The sequence below is a fragment of the Sarcophilus harrisii genome, chromosome 6, assembly GCF_902635505.1.
Source record: "Sarcophilus harrisii chromosome 6, mSarHar1.11, whole genome shotgun sequence".
Taxonomy (NCBI): domain Eukaryota; kingdom Metazoa; phylum Chordata; class Mammalia; order Dasyuromorphia; family Dasyuridae; genus Sarcophilus; species Sarcophilus harrisii.
In genome coordinates, this window is record NC_045431.1 from 91,852,804 (window position 1) to 91,878,833 (window position 26,030).

At 34.4% G+C, this 26,030-nt stretch overlaps 1 protein-coding gene across 2 annotated transcripts in view; it reads right to left on the reverse strand.

Annotated features, from left to right (window-relative positions):
• The window catches only part of MARCHF1 (membrane associated ring-CH-type finger 1), a 1,010,725-nt gene that overhangs the window by 514,291 nt on the left and 470,404 nt on the right, over positions 1-26,030 (reverse strand). The window contains exon 3 of one of the 2 annotated variants that reach the window (XM_031942769.1): positions 15,079-15,288. The exons of the other annotated variant lie outside the window; for it this stretch is intronic. The gene's annotated coding sequence lies outside the window, so the exon portion shown is untranslated. The remainder of the gene's footprint in view (positions 1-15,078; positions 15,289-26,030) is intronic. 2 annotated transcript variants of the gene reach the window in all.

Consider the following 26,030-nt stretch of genomic DNA (forward strand, 5'->3'; position numbering starts at 1 on the left):
CTCCTCCCATAAATAGCAAGTACCAATATATGTTAAATATGGTAAAAAAAAATATAAATCCAATATAGGCATACATATTTATATAATTATCTTGCTGCACAAGAAAAATCAGACCAAAAAGGAAAAAAAAAAAGAGAAAGGAAATAAAATTCAAGCAAAAAACAACAAAAGAAGTGAAATTGCTATATTGTGATCCACACTCACTTCCCACAGACCTTTCTCTCTGGGTGTAGATGGCTCTCATCATCATAAGATCATTGGAACTATCGGGCATAAATTTCAATGATTAAACCTTTAAACTACCTTATGATTCTATGGGTACCAAAGGGAAGTACAATATGTTGGTTCCTGATTGCTACCCTGGGGTAGCTGGGGTTCTCAAACTTTTAAAATAGGGTACCAGTTCACTGTTCCTCAGACTGTTGGAGGGCCGGGCTATAGTAAAAACAAAAACTTTGTTTTGTGGGCCTTTAAATAAAGAAACTTCAAAGGCCTGGGTGAGGGGGATAATGGTTCTCAGCTGCCGCATCTGGCCCATGGGCCATATTTTGAGGACCCTGAGTTAAAACAAAGGTAAGAAAAAAGGCAAAATTCACAAAGTTGGGTTGACCAAGGTTCCCTAGATAACTGGGAAAGAAGGAAAAGAGGTAAACTTCTCTCCAAATCAGTCTTCAGAAAATTTCACTGGCACTTGCCCCCCAAAAATAAATAATTAAATTAAATGTGTTTATCATCAATAGAGAAAAATGCTTTTGTTTTTTTGCATTGGTCATAAATTTGATATTTAAAAGAAATGTAGAAAACATTTGGGAACACTGACACACATTCCTATAAGGTTCTTGAAACATTTTCTTTTAGACAAGGTAAGATTTTTCACTGGAATTTTGAATTTGAAAATAAAACAGGTCTTTGTTCCTGTTCCAATACACAGTAAGATTCTGTTATAATTTATCTTCCAAAATAAGAATAAATACAATGAAATTTGGTAATTGACAAAATAGGCAAGTGGTATATTGGATAGAATATAAATCTTGGAGTCAAAAAGATCTAAGATATTTATTGACTTTTCTGATCTCAAGTTAGTCACTTAATCTGTGCCTTAGATTTTTCATTTGTAATCTGGGGATGATAATAATAACAACCAGCTCCTATAATTGTTGTGAGAAGCAAATGTACATATGTAAAGTATTTTGAAAATATTAAAATGATTGAAATGCTAAGTGTTATTTTTATTATGTGCAATAACAAAAATATTTTAGCAATTTTTTTGCTTTCATTAAAATATAGAATTAAGTTGAAATTTTACAAATATTTTCCATTTTATCTGTTTTCTATGGATTGGAAAATACTGTTCATTGTCTTTTTTTCTTTTCTTTTTTTTTTGCTGAGGCAATTCAGGTTAAGTGACTTGCCCAAGGTCACACAACTAGGAAATGTTATGTGTCTAAGGTCAGATTTGAACCCAGGTCCTCTTACTTCAGGGCTGGTGCTTTATCTACTATGCCACATAGCTGTGCCCATACTGTACATTGTCTGACTACAGAGCAAAATAAATGACATGAAACAAGAACAACATATAATATTTTTCCACGATCAAATATTGTTAAATGATACAAATATAGATATTCAACAATATTTTGGAGAATGTTTCATATATCAATGCTCTAATAGTCGAGATTTACATATTTTATATAATTTTATATAATTTTGATTTTAAAATCTATAAATAAATGAAGAAATCAAAGCAGGGAGCAGAGAATTTGATTGCTATACAATATTCTGAAATGATTAAGATTGTAGTAAATATTTGTGCTCATAATTTGGCAGAATAATAACAATTCAAATCTCATAAAAAAGCCCTGAGAATTGAAAAGAAATTATTTGTCAAGTAAACAGTATTTTTGCTCAGAGAAACAGATTTCTACTAAACTAATTCTACTTAGAGAACAGGGCATCTTGAGAGGATCAGGCAAACTTCTATCATAAGCAATAATAAGTGAAGATGAAATATAACACAAAGCAGATGGAATGAAAATATGGCCCCAGAAATTTCCTCAGCTTTTCAGGGTTAGGTATCCCAGAGGAATTCTACTTATGACATCTCTTCCCAATGCTGAACCTACAGTCAACACTCAGAAACACAGAAAACATTCACCAACACATATTGGTGAATTGGTCACGTTTTATCAAGCCATTGCAAGACATGTTTGAACAAACATTTTATGAGGCAAACCATTGACTGATTATACCTGGTATCAAACTAGTTTAGAAATGTCATCTTGGTGGCATCCTTGACCTCCTATAAATCTAAATCCTCAGGGGAAATTCTTTCTAAGGTATTGGGAATCCTAAGGCCAGTTAGGATATCTTGTAAAAACTCCCACTGGAAATGCTCTGAAACTTATTAATATTTTTATCTTTCAAGAATTCTACTTAAAGAATCATTCAAACAAATGATTTGCTGTAAACAAACTCAAATAAATGAGTTGCATGTAAGAAATATATGATGAGTTTGTTTATCTTCTTCTACAAGGATCTTCTGAAGGTCTATTTTTGTACCAGGTTCCTTGCAACAGCTAATGCTCTTAATATTTGATTTACCTCAAATTTGAAGTATATACTACTTTTCCAGAAAACATTTACCATATAAAGTGAGGAACATCTGTACTGAAAAAGTACTCTTGATTGTAAATGTTTTAAGAGATCTATTAGGCACACAAATCGAAAGGCTCAATTTAGAAGAACCAGACTTAGTCACTATTATAATTGTTATGGCTGTAAAGTTAATTTAGCAGCTGAAATTAACCAATTTAGCACTGGCAAAGATGATTTCTAAATGTAAATGGGGTATTAAAATAGTTTGTCTTATTCTTTTCTAAGCTATAGTAAGCATGACATAAATATATTTTAACCCATTCATTACTCTACAGAAAGTTTGAAGGTTATACAAATATGGTAGATGGAATAATGCTCCAAAGTGTAAACTACCTCAAATTTTTTATGAAAGCTAACATTTAAGTACTTGAAAAACGTTTTTAAATTTTACTACTATACTTCCAGAATCATTTCTCAAGACAGAAAATGATAATTATATACAAATCATAATTCTCCTCCACACAAAGCCCAAGGGGGTGTCTGCCACACTGCTTTCTGAGTATTTAGAAAAGAATTATATTCCAACTGGCACAATGGATAGAATGCTGAGCCTGGATAAGAAGACTTATCTTTCCGAGTTTAAATCTGATCTCTGATACTTACTAGCTCTGTGTGACCTTGGGCAAGTCACTTAACCCTTTTGGTTTGCTTCGGTTTCCTTCTCTGTAAAATGAATTAGAGAAGGGAATGACAAGTCACTCCAGTATCTTTCCCAAAATATTCCTTCAACTGCTTTCTATATTTTCTCATCCAAACAAGTATGAGATTTTCCCTACCTACCATTTTCACTGGTTTTTACAGATTTGGGAGGGAGGAGGGGGATAGGAGATGGGAAGAGGGTGAAATGATCCAAACTATACATTATGCCAACTTTACATAGAGGCAGAGCAGATTGGCACATACATCGTATGATTTGAGGGTCCATGCAAAGATGAGCTGACTTAATATTTCTCTCCTAGCATCCCCAGATTTCCCAACATTAGCATCTTTCCTTAAAGAGGAATATATATATATATTACATTACATGAACCAAGACTCTTATTTTGGAACAGATAATATACTAGCAAGGATTACTTTATCTAAATAACCAGTTATCAAATTGTGTCACCTACAAGAAAGCTTGACATTGGGGGGAAAGGGCAACTTTCTGAATTTAGCTAAAAGGTCCAGGTCCGTAATATGAACATTACACCATATCCCCTCTTTGCTTCCCATGATATGCCCTCATTAACTAAAAGGTTTAAGATACATCCGAAACTTAAGGCAGGGAAGAAAAGGAGCTGTCAGTGTGGTTGATTATAAGAATCTGGCTAATAAATAACACTAAACAACCTGTGATGAGAACAGAAGTCATCCTTCACCAAGCATATATTCATTCCACTGTGGATGTAAATTTCTTGTAAGAGGAATGGACAAAAACAGCTTTGAGTCTCATCTTATGAGCCATTTTTCATCTGTCTCATCCAAGAACCATCTACCCTCTAAGACATAAAACTGGATATTCATAGTTTCTTTTGCATCATGTCTTTATTTGTGTTGAAGAAGGAAAGTGGCTTTCCTTCCCCAGACTACATCTTAAGGCACAAGGATAGTCTCTATATTGATAGTACAATTTTAATAGAGCTCTTTAGATAAACACTCCAGGTCATTTCTGCATTTTCAGGTAGCTCACATTCTCTTGTCATAATTCAAGTATATTATAGTTCATCTTTCTTGGATAGATTAGGAATACTAAAGCTAAAAGTCTTGACTGGATAAAAGGATAGCTAAGTTGAGGTCTTTACCAGCTGTCTGATACTATAACACTTATTTACCTCCATATAGTTCAACTTCTTAAATGTCTTTTCATTTGCATACAAATATCAATATCCACCATGATTACCAAAAGAAATAAACTTTGCTTACAGTATTTTGGGGCAGTATTTTACCTTCTGTTTTTAGTACATTACAAGCTGAACAACACAATAAAAACTGCTGTCTTTGTGGTGCCTTAAATAAAACTTAAAATGAAGTTGCATAGAAAAGAAAACATCTGTGATAGAAAACAGGAAAAGAAATATTTTCCCATTTTCTCATGAAATCAGATAATCACTATCTCTGTGAATATAAAAGTTCTCAGTTGGCTGATTTCACTTTGCTCAGAATTTATAAAATGCTAATGGGGGAAAACATTATTTAAATAAAGGTGAATTAAAATAAAAAAGAAAAGTGAAGTATTTTAAATATTTGTGGTTCCTAAATATTTTCTCAAGCATTTAACTGAAGCTTAAAGAAGATTAACTATGAAAGGGAGAAATTCTATAATCTAGGACTAAAACAAAAAAAAAAAATCAACCTCAAAAGAATTAAAATTCTTTTCTTTTGGAAATAAAATGTAATCAATGGTCAAGAATGAAAAGAGGACAAAAAGTAAATATATTTCGATCTAGACTATTAAAATTAAAATTAACATTTATTTAGCACATTAATGAGAAAAGAGTTTCATAGGCATTATCTCATTCAAAACTCATTATAATTTTGTGAGTTAGTTATGAAAGGGATTATTATTCTCAATTTACAGATCAGTAAACTGAATGTTCAAAGATAATATACTTCAGACTGGTTAAGTGACTTGTACATAGTCACACAGCTGTTGGTATCAGAGGTGGGTGATTTTTGAACCTAGGATTTCTGATTTAAAGTCCAGTACTCTTTCATCCTATTACACTACATCTTAATAATCATGTAGATGTCTTCATGTTTTCAGATTCACAATCAAAGACCTTGTTTTCTATGTGTATTGTTTAAAGGTACTAATGGGCACATGATGTCATTTTTGTAAAGAATACCAACATATTAAAATATACTGGGATACAAACTTGAATGTACATGCATACACACACACACACACACACACCCAGTGTTCCAAAAGTTTTGGTAAAATTTTAAATTATCAAGGCTTTTTCTAAACATATAATTATATGTTTCCACAAATATAAAATATACCATATATAGATATAATATTTATATGCATATTTTATACCTAAGAAATATTATATGAATAATGTTCTAGTGGTAATAAATAGTAATCATTCTGCTGCTTTCTATATACTTTTAACATCAAAGTATTGACAATACATTTTTATATATCTATATACAGACATACTTACATATTAATTTGTCTATATATAGACATATCTTCAGATAGATAAACTATAGTGTGAATTACTTTGCCACAAGTATACAGATAGTAGCAAAATTATTGCCAACTGTTTAATACCAAAAGAACATTATTTTCGCTCTAAGCAATGGGATTTTTTCTAATAACCTGAACCAAGCAGAGGAGAGATATGATAGCTCTCAGAAAAAAAAAAAAAAAAAAAACTCTCAAGATAAGGATTCACATTGCTGTGCAAGTTGCATCATAGAGATAGATTCCAAATGCTTCACTAATTTTCAAAACATACATAGACAATATTTCTCCCACAAGTGGATTGTTTCTTATTGAATAGTGAAGTGTTGAGAGTGTCTTCCAGTGAATAGTCATAACAGCATAACAACTAAAGAATTTTTAGTAGCTAAGAATTAAGAGGACTTTTTCATTAAGTTAAAAAGTTTCACATTTGCAAAGTATCTCAATGACCATTTAGTACAAAGTATACTTGAGAAAGAATATCCTCCACAACACAGATGGGGAACCTTTTTTCTGTTAAGGGCCATTTGAATATTTATAATATACTTTGCAAAATTATCAACTTAAAAACTCAAGCAAGCAGTGGGTGGGTCCTTGACCTAGTTTTCAGCTATCATTGCCTGCAGTTGCCTTGGCAGGACCAGACCAAATGATTTCAAGGGCTTTATACAGTCTACAGGCTGGACGTTCTCCACCCCTGCTCTAAAATGTGGCTAAGAGGTCACTTTTCCTTTCCTTTTGGATCTCCAATGGAGAAATAAGTCAGTAGTAGCTCACGCTATGCTTTTATATGTTGGTATATCCTAACATCAAACCTAAAGTTGTTCCATTGTAACTTCTACATTGCTCCTGTTTCTGAACACTTGCATCAAATGAAATGTCTCATACCTTTTGCACGCAATAGCCTTTCGAATGTTTGAAGATGGTTATCACAGTTTCTATTGGGTCTTCTCTTCTCCAGGAAGTACATTCTCACTACCTTAATCTGATCTGCATATGGCACGAGGTCAAGGCCTTTCCTCATTCCAGAGGCCCCCCCAATTTATCAGTGACCTCAAAACTTAATATAACACTTCATATGTAGCTTATTCAGTGCAGATTTCAGAGTACCTTCTTATTCTTAGAAGGCAATAATTACAGAATGTATTGACCTCAATGGAGTTAGGAAGAATTATCTTTCTGAGTTAAATTTGGCCTCAGACACTTACTACCTGTGGAACTCTGAACATATCATTTAACTCTATTTGTCTCAGTTTCCTCAGCTATAAAATGATCTGCAGAAGGAAATGGCAAACTACTTCAGTACCTCTACCAGGAAAACCCCAAATGGAGTTACAAAGAGTAAGAAAAGATTTATAGGACTGAATATTGATAGTCCTCAATAGAATCATTTTCAAAGAGGAAGGAAATATATGTATTTATTATGCATCTACTTTGTTCTGAGCGATTTGTGCTAAGCACAAATATTATCTCACTTAATCTCACAATAACCCTTATGAGATAGGCACATTATTAACCCCATTTTAGATCTGCAGTCTTCTTTTCTAAAGCTATCTAGGAAATAGAATGAAATTTTTGTTAAGTTTAGTCTCTAGAGATTAAAAGAAAATGAAAAATCATGTCATTTTTGCCTTCAAGTAGCTGTTAGTCTGCTGAACTAATAAAATAAGTATGGATGCAAGTATACACATGAGAGAGAATGTTACAGGGATAAAGGAGAAAGTCAAACCAGATAATCTTGGAAAAAGTGAATAGGGAGAAATCATCTTCAGTAGAGACCCAAGAGAAAACTATATACATAACTGACTTTGGAGCTAGGTCTTGAAAAGAAGAGGAATGACACTCCAGGAATGGAGACTGAAAAAGAAAGGATAATCAAGCCATTGGATATTTTCAGACAAGTATTTTTCAAGTCTTTTTTTTTTCCAGGAACAAATGTCATAGGGACTAGCTGATCCATGAGTCAAGGTTTTTATTCTTCTATTTCAGTCAAGTTCAGATTTGGGTATTCTTCATTCATGATGACTCAAGCAATTTCCCTGCACAAGGTGAGAATAAGGGAGGTAAATATTTGCTAATCAAAGGTAATAAGCCTGTGAAGTCATACTTCATTATTTTATATACATAACAGCCCCTTCTCTTATTTTCCAGATTAGTCAATTACAAGGCAAAAGTGACGAATGTAGATTTTCTGAAACTGCAATTTAATAGTGATTAAAAAAAAAAATTCCAAAGACATCAATCGGGACTTTCCATACACACACACACACACACACACACACACTTAATTTCATATACAATTCTAAAATGCCGACTCAGGTGTCAGATATTATTAATTGTTTTCATTCATGTCAATAATGTGTTATTTTGTTTTAAGCAAGAAAAATTAATGCAAATTATAATTTCATTACTTAAGGCAAATGTATTTTTCTGTTTTTCATTACATAAACTATATTAACAATATTATCATATTTAGAAGAATATATTCCAAGTACATGGATCTCCATTCTCCTGTTTAGACTCAAGATTGTGTTAAGTGGTTTCAAAGAGAAATAAGAAAGATTAGTTTTTTTGTCTCCAGGCATTCTCCCATTTAGCTAGATGAATAGTTCTCAAAATGTGGTATGGGGACCTGGAGACCAGAATTATTCATACTAATTACAGGCCATTTTCATTTCTAATAAGTTAAATATAGATAGATACTATCCATATAAACAAAAAACTTGTTAGCAGTTCTCAATAATTTTTCAGAGTATAAAGGGCTTTTAAATCCAAAAGTTTGAGGCCCATTGAGATAAGTGCATATTTGCTTAAACTGAATTATGTCTGGTTGTTAGAAAGAAATTCTGGAGTATCTGCATTCCCACTGGTATGAATGTGGCTCAATTTTTTTGTCATTGGGGAAATAATCCTTTACTCAGAATTCTAATGGCTACAACTTTAAGATGTTCCATATAGCTACAGATCATAAAGTTGGATGTGTCCTTGAAATCACCTAATTCAAAATCCTCTTTTTATTATATTGATAAGAAAACAGACCCACAGTGGTTACATGATTACCTAACATCACACTGTCCACAAGTAGAAAAAAATGGGATTTGAAACCAGGTCCTTCAACTTAATACATATCATTCTACTATTCTATTTTACCATACTATCCTTACCACATTCTGCATTTGCAAGAGAAATTATAGCAAATGGTAGTAGTAGTAGTAATGGCAGCAAGTAGTGGTGCTAGTGGTGCTAGTACTTAACTGCTTGATTTCAACTTTCAGTCTTGACCAAAAAATTAAATGCCTTCCCTTCATCACAAAGCTAGAAAGTATAAGAGGAAAGTATATATTCCTTATACTTTGGAATCATGTCTTCATGATTCCAAAGCCAGTTTTCTGTGGGTATTACTGTGAAACTATTAATCCACAGACTCTTTTTCTTCAGCTTTTTCCTTCCTGTTCCCAGCAGTTTTTGAGGGTTTACCTTGTTTGAATTTTCAAGATCTATTACAAACAGATCAACCATATTAAAATGCAAGTCTAATATGAGGAATCAAGATCTTTGCCTCCTCTTGAGTATAGCTTTGAGTAATGACCCTTTCCTCTCAAAGCTGAGGATGAAAGGAAAAATCAGATAATGCTAGAGAGACACTGGAAAAAATTAAGTATAGCTCCCTCATTCTGTGTGTGAAGAAGCTAGACACTGAGGCTCAAAGAAATAAAAGGTTTTGTTCAAGGTTACTCAAATAGTCAGAGGTAAAGCTGAGACTAGAATCCAGGTCTTCCAATTAGTCCAGAGTTATCTGTCCACTGTCCTACTGTCTTAATTTTTTTACATCATTAAAAATATTTGCTACTTTCTATTACTAAACTGATAGAAAGCAATATTCATAAAACAAGAATATATCTTACCCAAAATTATATTTCTATAGCTTTTACTCAATTGAAGCACTTATTAATCTATTCTAAGCCCCATGGATACAAATACAAAAACAAACAAAAACCAGTCCTTGCCCTCAAGGGGGCTTACAGTCTACTAGCCAGAATCACATTATATACTTTGTGGATATATCAGCTCTCAAACTCTGACAGTGATATCCAGGGAAATGAAGTGATAATTTTTTTAAGGCATTTGCAAATGTCTAAAGAAGTTATCTTTGGGCACCTTATTTGCCATAAGTAAATGATTACTTTATTACTATAAAAATTTCAGTTGGTCCTAACATTTCCTTAAATAAAGTCAGAGACCACTGGAATGTTCACCAGAAGTTTGTAGCCAGATGAAATAAAGATGAGGGATGAGATGGAAGTGGTGAGAGATGAGGAAATCTTAGCTCCCCACTCAGAGGCATGTGAGAAATATGGACAGTCAAATATCAGGGATTCAAGGAAATGTTAGGAAGATGAATTAATATGAGTCAATCACTGTTCTTAAAATGAAACAGGGTTTCCATAATTCAAACTCCTCCTTTAATGCATGAGGAAAATTAAGCTCAATGAGATTAGTTGAATTGGCAAAGCTGAGAAAAAAAATTTTAAATCAGGCTCTCTGATCAATAACTACAAAATAGTTTTACCAGGATTAAAAAAAAAAAAAAGGTAGTGTATGAATCAGGAAAAAGAAAGAAAATTTTTCTGGCTTATTTTTTTCTTTGATAATTTTTTTTTGATTGGTGCAAAAAAGCATATTTTTGTGACTTAAATTTTTAAGAAAATTATTTTTTTCTGCATGCCGTCCCCTTCACTGTGTCCAGTCTCCTTACTTTTCTGTTCCCCAATTTCCATTCTGTTCCTCATTTCCTGAATGACTTCTGTGGTTTGTTGCTATTATTCACTCAGTTGCTACTTTTTGCCACAACCAATGCTGTAGTGGTATATAATTTTGCCTAGTACAAAGTGACCCAAAGTCACATTTATTTACATTTCTAAGGAAATAATCTAGAAAAATACTTATGAGACGTCTGATAAATACTGGTCATTCTAAAGATAACATTCCAGATAGAAATATGTACAAGATTTCTTGTATTTCTAGGGATGTTAGTCAACTTGGCTAACTGTAATGAGTACTTCAAGAAAACCTACCATACTGTAGAGGACATCCTGCATGGATTCTAATCATGAGCTCTACACTAGCTTATGAAAATTAGTAACAAACATTTTCTAAATACACTAAAATAAGTACATTTAGACTTGCCAAGCCCACAGATGGAACACTTGCCCTGCAAACTGTTCCTCCAACCCAGGTAACCAAATTTAGGCAGACCAAAGTGTTATTTACTAAGAATACCTCCCATCATCTTAATCCAAGAGGTAAGGTTAAGGGTTATAAAATTATCAATAATGCCAGATTTTATGATTGGTAAAATTAGATGATAAAAAGGTAGGTTAAACTTTTTCAAGACAAAATTTTATTTGGGTAGAGTCCACAATACTGTCTTGCCAGAATAAGGTGCTTATTTTGTTATGGCGTTTGACTCATGGACATCAAAAATTGTTGGACTTCAAAACCCTCAGGATTCATTGGATTCTCTAAGACATGAAAAGACTGTTGTAGGACTTGAAAACCCTTAGGAATCATGGGATTCTCTGAGAAATGATAAAACTGACACAAGAATTCAAAATCTGCAGGAATCATTGGATTCCCTAACACATAAAAAGACTGTTGCAGGACTTCAAAAACATCTGGGAATCATTGGATTCCCTGACATGTGAAGTAACAGACAATAGATTGATTTTAGACTATCTCTTGGCTGCTGAAAAAGGCGTATGTGTAATTGTTGTTTACATTCCCTCCTTCTAGGACTTCTGGAAATGTTTTACAACACCATGTTGATTTTATATTGTTTGTCATATCACTACTTGTATGTACAATTCATGTTTGTTACACCACATCGAGCCTGCACTGACTGAGGGGAGGGTCATCCCTAATAGCCTCTGTGTTATTGCTATGGGTTTGTGTATACCTGTTTCTAGTTAGACCCTTCAGCCCAGAAACCCACTAACAATATCTGGCTTGACTCCCCACTGCCCTTTGGTGTTTTTCGTCTCCCTTCCTGAGAAGTCAGGGAAGGTGTGATCATCTGCTTTTTAGTGCTTTTGCCTCCCTTCCTGAGAAGTCTGGGGGGGGGGGGGCAGCTTGATCAACTCCTTTTTGGTGTTTTCACCTCCTTTCTTGAGAAGTCAGGGAGGGCGTGATCACCTCCTTTTGGGGGCTCTCACCTCCCTGAGAAGTCAGGGAGGGCGTGACCACCTGTGTTCTAAAATAAAAGAAAGTGGGAGATGTAAAGGGCTGAAACTCCAAAAAGGTGTGCTTGAATCAGACAACCAAGCACTTAAGGCTAATTACCTATTCGCTATGAGACAATAACTCTATTAGAATATGTTTAGGAAAATGGATCTTCTCACCATTGGTGCTGGCTCAGTGGTTGATGTTAAGATAATCATAGGCAAGGATTAGAGGGTGGGATGAGAAAGGCAAGACTTCACTTGGCTGCAGGACCAGGAGTAGAAAGGTGGAGATTCTGGACTCCAGAATTGAGAAGAGATATTTGTAAATTCCTGGCAGTTTGCCTGCTTCTCCCCCTAAGGACCAAGGACTTTTAATTATCCTGACTCTGGCTGATCCGAGGGCTCCAGGAAGCTAGCCCAAACTTTACAATCTAACAGCATATGATTTTCTCTATATCTGTACCTTTCCACCAAGTAGGCACAAGGAAGAATATAGGAAAACTCACAATTTGTGCCTCCTAGCAGTGTAGCTATAATGGTCATTCATTACATATATTCTGAATTCAACCACCTTTTGGTGTTGTTTGCATGTATATTTTTGTGGACTGTGTATGTATCTTGTTCTCTTGGTTCTGTGTAAGCCATCCATAACAAATCTGACAAACTTTACCAAGTTTTTCTAAATTCCTCTTATAATTCATAAGGTGCTTCTTTCAAACTGCCTATTTTCTTTATAAGAATTAAGTTTCTGCTCCACCTCATATGGAACAAAGAGTTTTAATGACATTCCCAAAGTCAGCCAGATCTGACTTGGACAAGCGAGAAGCAGAAATGTACATTAAGGGCACTTACTCCTTTGTTTCTAAAAATCAACCCATTTCATCAATAAGGCCATTCTTTTCTCTAGGGTAACATTGTTCACACCCATATCTGAAATCAATATATTCAAGAGATAAGATTTTCATTAAATGTCTATAACTGCTGATTAAATCTTAAGTTCTAATAGAAGTTTTCAATTTTTCTTGCTTTCATTTTATTCAATTTCCTGAAAGTCTTCCATTTTTAATTATTAGTTGTCTGACTCTTCAAACACATTTCCCACAAACAATAATAACAACAAGAAGTAGAGAAAAAGCAAACTTGAATAACTCGATACCCCATTCAGAATAGTTGCTGACAATTATTGGATGGTAAATAAACACCCCATTTAATATTTCCATTCAACATTATCATCAAATTTAACTTCCCTTAAAACAGACCAAAGAATTTTAACTATGTTGCACACTATGAAACTTTGCATATTTCATTTCATTCAGTATAGACTGACGGCCACAGGATCCCCCCTAATACACATACATATACCATATAATTTGAAGAGGAACTCACAAACTATTAGATCCAATCCTCTGGATTTAAGGATGAAGAAACTAAGACTAGAGACTCAGGGTCACACAAGTCAATTCTGATCCCAGATCCTTTGGCTACAAAGACAGTGTTCTTTCTAATATATGACACCAACTCCAAAAATTATTCTATTTTCCTCTGCCCTCATCCCCACTATCATCCCAAAATCCCTTGAAGCCATCACTTCTGCTGCATGACAAATCTGAAATATGCGAACAGAACAACCTGTATTAGGGAAGGAGGAACACTACTTTCTGCTACTAGTTGAATTCATCTTTCAAGGATATTTAATTTGTGAAAGTTCAAAATACTATCTCCTGCATTGTCAAAAGGCTAGAATTACTAAACCCAGAATGTCTCTCAATCTCAATAAGCCAGCATATCTGAAATATTCTACTATCCAATAATCTCAGTTACATTAATAACCTGTTGATTTTCAAAATGATTTTTTTTTGCAATAGGTCACAGGAACTTCTAAACAGATAGTTATAAAAGATGTCTTAGAATTCATCATTCTCTTACTCCTCATTTCTTGACATAGCTGTCTTTTTTTTTTCTTCCCTTACTAGACACATACTTAATACTTCCCAAAAGAAAAATTCAAATTCAGAACTGGAAGGGGGAAAAATACACACACACACACTGTGTCTCTTAAAAGGTTAATGAAACCCTTATACCAGGCAAAGACCGCTTAGAATGGATAAAGAGATTTAAGTTCCAGGGCTTGGTTTCTGACATTCAGTCTCCAGATTTCCCTTTTGCTTAGTTTATTTTATATAAAGCCCTTTAGAGTATCTTCAACTAATATCCCCATTTTACCACCTCAGAAATGAGTTAGAATTGTTCTTAAAATCAGAAAGGACTCTCTTTTGGCTACAATAATGTCTAAATTTAATTATTTGCATATTACCTTTCTCTAGAGTAGCTTTCAAATTGAAGAGTCTCTTATAAAAATACATAAACTTAGGGGAAAATATATACCATGGGAGGATGGGGGGGGAAAGGCATGGTAGAGAGAGAGAGAGAGAGAGAGAGAGAGAGAGAGAGAGAGAGAGAGAGAGAGAGAGAGACAGACAGAGACAGAAATAGAGACATACAGAGAGAGTTGAATTTAATGTCACTTGCTACATTATCAGCTTCTCTCTACTTCTGATAAAGACCTTATTTTCCAGAAATCTGTCTGGCTTGTGAAAAGATAGCACTTTTAGAATATATCAACAACCAAATCCAAGAAATAAAATGAAATAGTCCTTATTCATCAGCCGGGGCAGGATACATAAAAGGGGTGGGGTAGAGGGAGAAAGCTTACAACAGAAGTATCGTAGTATCTTAAGAGAAATGTTATGAGTAACTAAATCACAACATTAATCAGCCTGCAGGAATTCCAACCTGTCAATGTTCTCATGGTCTCAGTTTCTTTTCTCTCCCTCTAGAACTCAGAGATACATATTGAGTTATGTTCTCGTTATTCACACCTGATTCTATTCCAATCTATTATCGCCCACAGAAGCCCTATGTGCAGCTGCTCTTAAACGAGGGGCGCCATCCATCCCATGGAGCCGTGAATACTGGTTGGCTGCTGGAGCTTGGCTTGTCCTTTTGTATCAAAATCAAACCTCCTCTTACCTCCACTTTCTTGTTCTTCTCTTTGTTTCTGCCCAATGAACTTCTCCCATTGCTGGCAGTCTCCCTCGCTGGGATTACAGAAATCTGCTGGAGGGGCATGTTGGCAGTGCTGGAGGTTGCCAGTCCCTGATTGGCTGCCTGATCTCTTCACTCCCCCTGAGTAGCCCACCTGTGTAATTGTTCACATCCTTGCTTTGCCAAAGCTCAGTTCTAAACAAAAAGGGGAAAATAGTGTTTGAGACACTGTGCAGCATCAGCCAGGGTCTTCTTCCCCAAAAGTCAAGTGTACCAAATTAGGGGAAAACAACGTAAAGACCCAAGAATCCAGGGAGTTTTTGTGTTGTTTTGTTCTCTTTGCATTCTCACGTGGACGATTTATGGCAAGTCATAACTACATTGCTTTGTCACCGGGAGCACCCCTTCTCCCCCAAGAGCATTGTGGGAGACAATTCAATTTCTATGGTACCTAATAACTGTCATGGAAACCAAGGAAACCTGGGTCTCACAGGCCCTTATTAGCAACTACTTTCTTTAATGGTGCATACTCCCACATTTGAAGCCGCTGTCACTGCTTGCTTTTGTTTCCCCCCGATTCCCCAGGAGTCCACTAAGCACCCAGAGACACAGCCTCCTGCTGACTAGGTAAATAAGCAGGAGGCTGAAAGGCTTAGTGTCCTATTTTGGAGCCAAATCTCCTCCTTGAAAAGCATGGAGAGCTTTCTGTGTCCTTCATGCATCTACAATAATCTCCTTAGATCAAAGGAGCTGCCTCTAAATGAGAAGTATTAGCGATCGTATCAAAAAAGGGGAGAAAAGAGGAGAAAGTGGCAGGGGCAAGAAGAGGGAAAAGGGGAAGAGGTGAGAGAGCCGGGGATCAGAAAGGGGAGGAGGAGATGGAGAGAGGAGGAGACAGGGGGGAGGGGATAAGGGGAAAGGGAGGGAGGAGGGAGGAGGGGGAAAAGAGGAAGAAAAGGGAGGGGAAGGAGAAGAGGGGGAAGAAGGAGGAGTGGGGAAGAGAAAGGCAGAGGGAGAGGAAGAGACATATGGAGAGAGAGCACAAGGGAGACCAGAACTGCATACGTGTCTTTTTGTATTAGGAGTTTTTAAAAAAGTTAACTAGTTGTGATCCCCCCACTTCAGTGAGACAAGAACAGGAATAAGTCTGAGTAGGAAAATAGTACTCCCACCACCCTGTATCAGCTTTGGGAAGCATTGTTTTTGTGAGTTTGTTATTTAACCAGTTTGCAGTGTCTCCTTTATAGAGAAGTTTGCTCCTATCTTTCACACCATCTCCAAAGTTTAAAAAATAATCATCTAAAACTTTTAAATCCTTATTAAAATTACTGTATTTCTTGTATGTGTAAACCAACTAATTTAAAAATTCAGATAGAAATTATCTGCAGTTTGAAGGTAGATACAATCATTTATGTTTCTGAGTCTTCTTTTCTTATATGATTACAGTTCAATAATCAATAATACTCAGAAGTCTAGTTTTCTGATAATTCTTCCTCAAAAACAACCAAAAAAAAAATCCCAAACAAAACCCAAAACAAAACAAAAAAACAAGTAGACCTAACCCACTCACACTGGAAAACTATTCAAATCAATTCCTAATTACAATTACTGTATTTTATAATTAGTTTTGCAATCCACAACAGATGAAGGAGATGGTGGAGCTTAAACTCACATTACAGATGCAGAGAGAAAAAGCTCCCAGTATCTGAAGATTTAATGCTAGAAGGGAGGGTGTGCCTAATCAGTTTAGGGTGTCATCAAAAACAATCAACCTGCTAAAGCATCTTTAATTCCAGAATTTTCTAAGGCTTATATTTTAACATCACGTCAGTAGAACTAAACTGTAATACTGAGTAGTAATATCCCATATATTAAAATTATTTAAACAATTTGGATTATTTAATAAAAAATTCAAATTTGGAGGCAAATGACATTTTCTTCTGAAAGAAAGAAATACAGTTGAATATCCCCTGAAACTCCATTTACCATAGCTGCAAATCGGCTGAACATCTGTGAATTTCATAGCTTGGAAAAATTACATTTTGTTAGTCAAATTCTTAAATTTTAAAAGTTAAGACCTCTTCTGTGGTCAGAGCCCTGGCACTGAAGAGAGAGGAAGGTTATTCACTTCTTGCTTCAACATCAATAATCTTGAAAACTCAGACATAGTAAGTGTATCTCAACTGAGATTAGAGTAAATAGAGGCTTAAAAAATAATACATTCTAATGAGTTTTAAATGTTGTTTTTTTTTACTTAATATTTAAAGCAATGTTGGCCCTACCTCCTTATCATGTTTAGAAAATTATTGTAAAGACTATATTTACACACAGAACCTTTAAAATGCACAAATAGGTAATTTTCTAAATAATTTTTCTTCAAATGCTTCTGTAAGATACATTCATAAAAAAGGAAGCAAAGGTGGATTTTTAGCCTGAATTTGCTAAATAATTGCCTCAATCCTTTACCTCATTACTCATGTAAAAACACCCTTTGTTTACTCAAAGATCAAAAATCAGATTTATATTTCTAACAAATCCTTTTTATATGGTTCAGTGATTTCAATTAGTGCTTCTTTATTTATATTATTTATTTATATTTAAAGTTTAGTTTTGTAATTGAATGGGGGGGGAGGATACTTAACTTTCTGGAGTCTAATGCTCACAAACTAAAATTGCTCCATATTGCTTTCATAAGTGAACATATTTTTACATGTTTTAACAACATAATAGAATTATTACATGTTTTATATGTGTGTTCTAGTTCTTGCTAGATACTGCTATCAACTCTAATTTGTAATGTTTCTAAAAATATTTCTTTGTAAAAGAAGCTTTTAGCACCCTCTGTATTTTAACACCCCACTTTCTCAGGATGCATACCAGCCTAACACTTTAGTCATATTACAGACTTAAAACTTATGAAGCCCCTTTCATCAAGTAGTTTGATGAAGAATGTTTTGGCAACCACAACTTTCTTCCTGATCTCATTATTTTATCATCAGAAGTGAAAAAAAAATAGACAAAAATTCCCTTTTGCCCGGGCAGTGGTGCCATGCTTATCTCACTCTATTTGTCTGACAAGAGTGAATTTCTGTAACTACTCAGCCATCCAGGGCTACGAAACAAGGACAAAATCATGAGTCACAACTAAGAACTTCCTAACAATGCTTACATAAAACAAAAGGTGGTTTTAAGAAGATGGTCAATGACATTCCTCACACTGAATATTTTAACTTTTTGTATTCTACCTATGGTTCTCAATCAAAATAATGGAATATGCCTAAAATGCCTGTCTCATAGAATCACATATTCAATTGCACATTTAGTAGGTGTCTACTGCATGAAAGACACTATGTAAGGCACTCAAAACTAAAAAAAAATAAATAATTAAAACAGCCTTTCTCCTTAGAGAGCTTATATTTTAATGGGAAAATGGCAAACAAGAAGTAAAATTGGGAAAGTATTTGGAGATCATATTAGAGAGAACCTTAAATTCCATACTATATTTTATCCAAGAGACAATAAGAAATAACTAAAGATTGTGTGTGTAAAAAAGGATACATATCATATCTTAATTTCAGTCATAATAATTGATAATTCTGTAAAGGGCAGAACTGGGAAACCAATTAGGAGGTTTTTGAAAAAGTATTGCTGAGATATGATGCTAAGGATGATATCATGTGATTGGAGCCTTTTCCTAGACAGTTTGAAGTTAACAAGCTAAGAAAGAGATATAGACCCTAGACAAAACCACAAGAAGATAAGCTGTCACCCAAAGCTTCATTGGGTCTAATTTGGTATAACCTGTATTCACAGACTACCATCCTCCTCTCCAAACACTCTGCCTAGCTATGGCAAATTGACTGAGGTATATTTCTGATCATATCTCATTTGCCACTGTCATGCAGATATAGTCATGACCTCAGCCCTTAAAGTACTTATCATTTTGATAGAGAGAAAAACATTTCCATGCAGAAAATACACACATATATGTGCATTCACACGAAAGACATGAAAGAAGAATACAAATGTAATCATTTAAAATAGTCTTTCAAAACTTTTTTAAAAAAGAGAAAAGTTATTACAAGTCAAAATAAAATATTTATTAAAGAAGAATGACACATTAGCTGTGATATTTCTTGTCATACATTAACAGAATGATAATCCATATTACAACACTCATAAAGGTTTCTCCTAGCCAAGCTACCAACAAGAGAATTGTAAATAGCTTGATTTTTATAATTAATTTTGGTGATAGTAGTAGTAATAGTGTAATAATAGTAAGAGGAAGAAGAGAAGTTGCTATAATAACAGTTATGTGGTGGTAGTAAGAGAAGGAAGAGTAAGAAGAGGAGGAGGAGGAATAAGAGTTGCTGTAGTAACAGTAATATAATAGTGGTAGTACTAGGAAGAAAAAGAGAAGTTGCTTAGTAACAATAATATGGTGGTGGTAGTAGTAGCAGTGAAAGTAGCAGAAACAGTCATGAGGGTGGTGGTGGGGTGCTGGTGCTGGGAGTTGCTAACATTTATATGGTGCTTTAAGTTTTATAAAAATTCTTTCTTGATCTTCCCAATAACCTTGTGAAATATGTACTATTATTTTCTGAATTTTATAGAGGAAGCCCAAGAGAGATTAAGTAGTTTACCTAGAATCACACAGCTAGTTAAGTATTTGATGTAGGATTCAAATTCAAATTTTTCCTGATACTCTCTGCTGCCTTATATTTGGTACAAATCTTACTTAGTAAGAAAAGACTATAAAGGTAGATTATCTATTGCAGCAATTATCTGAAACATGAATCTAGCATATAATATACCTGACAAACAACTATCCAGTACCTGCTTGGTAAAAGGGAAATCAAGACCTTATATGGGAAGGGAGATGTTGGTATCAGAACGAAGTAGAGAATGAAGGCCAAGATCTTCTTAAAAAATGAAAAAAATAACATTAACCAAAGAGTATTATTAATAACATTTATCAAAGAAATATCAAGGGAAGTGTTGTGTCAATTGAATATAAATTGATGGATTAGAGGAAAAGGATATTTAAAAAGTTTTACTATTACTTTAAGAACCTGGGACAATTAGAGCAAAGCAAATAAGCCATATGGAACATTTTCTGTAACAAGCTGCTGTTTTTTTTGCCAGCAAAATGGCAGTTCCTTTTTCTGAAAAATTTTCCAGTACTTTAATTTTTTTTAAAAACCCAACAGTTTGAAAACTTTGAATTGATATGTTTAAATTATTTTAAGAACCAAGAAAGATGATGGCAGCTAGATGGTGCATCGAAAGAGGGTAAGGCTTGAAGTCAGGAAGACCTGAATTCACATTCTAGAAACTTACAAGCAGTGTCAACCTGAGCAAGTCACTTAATCTCTGTTTACCTCTGTTTCCTCATCTGTCAAGTGAGAATAATATTCATACTCACTTCCCATGCTTGTTTTGAGGATCAAATGAGATAATTAGTATAAAATGCTTGGTATAGTAACAGTCACATAGTAAGAACTATTATACACGTTAAAGTATCCAACTCCTTTTGTGGTGGCAAAGAATTGAAAATTGAGGAAACACTGATCAATCAGGAAATGGTTGAAAAAATTATAGTATATGAATATTATGGAGTACTACTGTTCTTTAAGAAATAATAAGCAGATATATTTCAGAAAAACCTGGAAAAATTTACATGAACAGATGATGAGTAAAGTTAGCACTGTACACAGTAACAGCAACATTGTGCAATGATCAACTATTTTGGACTATGGAGTCTGAATGCAGATTGAAGCATATTATTTTCACTTTTTTTGTTTGTTTTTTTCTTTCTCATAGTTTTTCCTTTATTCTGATTCTTCTTTCATAACATGATCAGTTGTGGAAATACATTTAACATGATTGATTGTACATATATAACCTATATCAGATTGCTTGGTCTCTTGGGAAAAGATTAGGGAAAAGATGGAGGGACAGAGAAAAATTTGGAACTCAAATCATCCAAAAATGAATGTTGAGAAGCATCTGTAAATGTAATTGGAAAAATATTAAGTTAAAAACAATAGTACATTTCTGTCATTATTAAGATAAAAATCTGTTATCTGTGGCCCACAAGCTTAACCATAGTATAATTTTTTGTTTGTTTTTTGCTGTCACTTCACTAAACTTAAAATTAATTTTGCTTGCTCACGGAAGAGAAGAATTATAGTATACTGGATGACAGCAGGCAGATAAAGAGTAGCAGAAAGACATTTTGTTATAAGGGAAAATAAATGCATAAATGTTTCAGTTTGTTTAGTTGAAATGTTTAGTTGTAAAATATAAGGCACAAGGAAACATGCAGCTTTTTACATGTTTTCCATTACAAATCAGTTGTGAACTGGTGACTTCTTTGCTAACAAAATCCTGGAGATGGATGAATCAACTGCTTGAGAAAGGCTTAGAAAAGGGAAACTCAGCCTCACCTGATCTCAAACCATACCACTTTAAATGACATTTGGGAGCTAGTTGGCTACAATAAGGAGAAGAAAGAATGGCTATACTTTGATGATAAATAAACTTGTGAGGTGGGTTTCTTAAAAGGAAGGGAAGGAGGAAAGGCATGATAAAATATATGACCATTCTCCCTTGGAGGGAGAGGGCATCAAGAGTATAAAATGTTGCGTATACTATGGGATGTTGGTCAGTTTCAGTAGAAAATTTATTGGAAGATGTGTTCTTTTAAAAAGTGTTAATATAGCCAATCAGAGAACAAGAAAAAAGATATGGCTTTGGACACAAAGATTTTTATAGGGAGACAACAGACAAACTGAAGTATGAGTCAAAAAACTATATAAAAGAGAAAAGCACCACAAGAAAAATAAGAAAAAAGAAAATTTATATATGTTTATCCTTTTTGTAAGAAGCTAAGAGTATGGGGCATTGGTGAAAGGGTTTAGGTTCTGGGGGGAAAAAACTTAGAATTACAGTTCGAGATGACCTCAAAAGACTTCTATTTTATCAACATAGTGAATTTTCTACATAGCAGCTTCCTTCAGCAATGTAGCTCAAAAACTTTTGTAAATTATAATTTTAGTGATTTGACTGAAGGCACTCAGAGAATAGCTGCCTTGCCCAGAATCACCAAGTCAATATGAGTCCGAAGCCAAAATAGAAGCCAGACTTGTCTTCTCATTATGCTATGTGGGCTGCTTGTATTTTCCAGGACAAACTACATATGAGAAGTGTCATAAAAGACATATTCAAGGACCCACATTATTACAAAAAATGGTGATCCAATTAGTATTTCCCCCACTTAATAATATTTTATTTTTCCAATTACATGTAAATATAGTTTTCAACATTTATAAAATTTTGATTTCCACATTTTTCTTCTTCCCTTTTGCTCTGCCTTGCTGTCTAAGACAATAAGCAATCTAGTATGAGTTATACATCAGAACGTAGGTTATACAATCATATTAAACATATTTCCATATTAGTCACATTGTGAAAAAAAAAACATCAGAATCAGGGAAAAACCACAAAAAAGGAAATAAACAAAAAAAATGAAAATAGTATGTTTTGATCTACATTCAGAGTCCATAATTCTTCCTCTGGATGTGGATATTGTTTTCCTTCATGAGTTTTTTGGAATTATCTTAGATCATTGTATTGCTAAGAAGTCTGTCAACGTTGATATACAGTATTGTTACTATGTATACTATTCTGGCTCTGGTCATTTCACTTAATATCATTTCATGTAACTCCAAGTTTTTCTGAAATCTGCCTGCTCATCATTTCTTGTGGAACAATGGTATCCCATTACATTCATACATCATAATTTGTTCAGCCATCCCCCAACTAATAGCCTTGATTTCCAATTCTTTGCTAATACAAAGAAAACTGCTATAAACTATAATCATTTCTGTATGTGTAGTGAAACAGTCATTATTGAGTGAGGAGTACCAAACAGTCTCAAATGTTGCACAAATAACTGCTAAATGTTGCTGAAATTTTGAGATTCCTTCTGGGGTATTTATAGAAAGATACAGGCAAGAATGATTCAGAAGAAGACATGTGTGGATCCACATTGCCATCCATGGAGAGAATATCAACACCGATGAGAACATGAATACTCTACTCATAATGATGAATTCATGGAAGCATAAACTTGAATATGTAAATATGCAACAAAATCTATGAAAGCTTTGCTATAAAGAATTTGGCCAATTTGGGAGCCCCTTTCTCGAAGAGAGATATGTCCAAACTAACTGTGGCTACAGAGATGATGAAGAGACTAGTTTCCTGGAAGTGTTATCCACTTATCTATCAGAAAGCAGATATTTGATTAAGTGAACTCCCTTTCAGTCCTGAGTCCCAGTACTATCTTAAATTCAGCTATTTTTTTTAATCATGAGGATGAATCAGTTTATATAAAGCAGCTGATCCCTTTACTTCCATTATCTTTTTGCTATCACTGTCAATCACCTCAATCAGATATTGAATAATTGAGAATCAATGGAATGAAGTGAATGAATAATTGAAACTGTGTTGATTAAGTGCTTATTATATGCTAAGCAAATAACTGAATGGGATTGATTGGATGAAGTTTTCTCAGTTTGAGACTAAGTCACATGATCCCTATTCCCTGAGTGGGAAGATCAGGTCTTGAACCCTAGGTTGCAGGGAGTCATGTGGTCTCTAAAGTTCAGACCCTCAGGAAGTTACAGAAAGTGGCTTGTGGGAAGCAAACAACATTGGTGACAACTGGTCAAGGATGGTTACGTCCTTTTATTCTATCCAATGAAAAGGCTTAGGTCTTTTCCTATTTAACCAAGTATTCTACTTCTGGCTGGTCAGGTTCCACAAGTACATGGTAGGAGTTGGGATGGCTCCCAGGTGTGTGTCTGGGACTTTCTCTGTAGGGACTAAATAAATGCTTTCTCTTTGTACCTGAAGATGTCCCTGTGATTAGTTAATTTGGGAAACGGGGTCTAGTATCCATCCCACACATAGCTAAGTCCAGTGGGATGTGATTGGGGTAATAGAACAGGGGTAAAAAGGGGCTCCTGGGATGTCTGAACCTGTAGGGCCCTCTGGCTCCCAGTTGGGATAAATTTTATGGTCATTATATCAGCCACTGAAATGAGACAAATGAGCAGAGGCATTGTATCTTTCTGCTTCCCAGCTCACATGTCTCTACACCCTGCTTTCAGTTTGAGGATGCCAATGGAAACATCACTGAGATATTATGATGATGAGATTTTTATTGTTTCTTTTTACTCTTTTCAGGAAAAGAAACTTTTAATTTAATTTGTGAAAAACTAAGTAGCATAAAGAGGGGTAATCAGGAAAGAAGAAGCCAATGTTTGAGATTAATTTGTTCTTGGAAATAGTTTAGTGGCTATATTTCTAAGAGCTTTAGTTCCTCTTTGCCAGTGGAATTAAGAAAATCCAATTTGAAGTTTTGGTTTTCCTCTTCAACAATTGAAATAAAACATTGAAAGCAGGCTCTGGGCTTATGGGATTTATTTTGATAACCAAAGACAAACTGAGCTTTTTTCTCTAATTGTGCAAGCATACATATCCAGCAAGTTCCAGCCACAAGTCAGGCTTCTGGCCAGCATGAATACTGGAAAGTAGGTGCCAATCACCAAAGTTTCTAAGCAAACAAGTTCCTTCAATAATTTGGCCTTCCTATTTGTAGAGGTCTCTGATTGTTTATTGGACAAGTCTTCAGATGTCCCTGGATGTCTCTATTATTATTTCTCTGGCCTGATTACTTCCTAAGCTCTCTAGACTGTTCTAGACATCAATATATGTATATTTTACTCTATTTTAAAAATTTTTAAATTAATTTTTATACTTAACAAAAACTTGTTTTCTCTCCTTACCACTGAGATCTTTACTGGAAAAATGTTTAATCATTGACTCTCAAAAAAAAAAAAATCTCACACAAAAAACAACTAAACAAAAAAGGATATATATTTAAGTTTAATCTGCATTATTTTTCTTCTACCTCTTAACATTTTGACTTCAACAAAAGAATAAATCAAATCCTGATATGTAGAGTTTGCCTATTTCTGAGGTGCAAATAAAAATTTTACATTGAAAATTTAATATTTTCCAAAGAGATGACTTCAACACCCTTACTCTTATCCTGTCTCCCACTCCTGTGATAAAACCCTCTTAACAAATACTTATGGTCAAGCAAAACAAATTCCTATACTGATCATATCAAAAAGAAAATGTCTCAATCTCTATCCTGAGTTGGCACCTCTGGACTAACCCTATCTACAAATTCTATAAAAAGAAATTTGCAAAGACTTCAATCTTATAATTGTTTCTTAATGTTCCAAGTAATCCTCAAAATATTGATTGAACCAAGTGACTGATTTAAAAAGAAAGGGAAAAGAGAGGAACAGTAAGAAAAGCCTGAATATACTTGACAGAATTCTTTCCTTCCCATAAAGTAAAGCAGGGTTCAGTCCAGAACCCAAAGACCTACTAGTGAATCTAAAAACTTTGCTAGTAGTAATTACTGATTAACTACCCCACCCCCTGTCAAAATGTGCTGTTTGCTGGAATTCTTCAGTAAACTGTGGCGTCTCCTCTCTCACTCCTGCTATAAGATATTCATATTTCTACCATATTTTACAAGGTACAAAAAGTATCATAATATAAAAGAAGCTGCCCTTGAAGCTAGTTCACATTATTGTCTGTGTAACCCTGGATAAGCTGTTTATGTCCTCACACAACTCCCCAACATTGAATCACAAAGTTTCAACCTACAGTGAGAAAGTTCCTTATTAGGAACTCCCCAAATCAATGAAATACAGATTACAAAGCATTTCTCTCAGCTAACATCCCTTCAAAGATCTCTTTAATCTTTCTCCCTCCCAACCCAAACTTAAGGATTTTTTTTGTTTTATTAAAGCTTTTTATTTTCAAAACATATGCATGGATAAATTTTC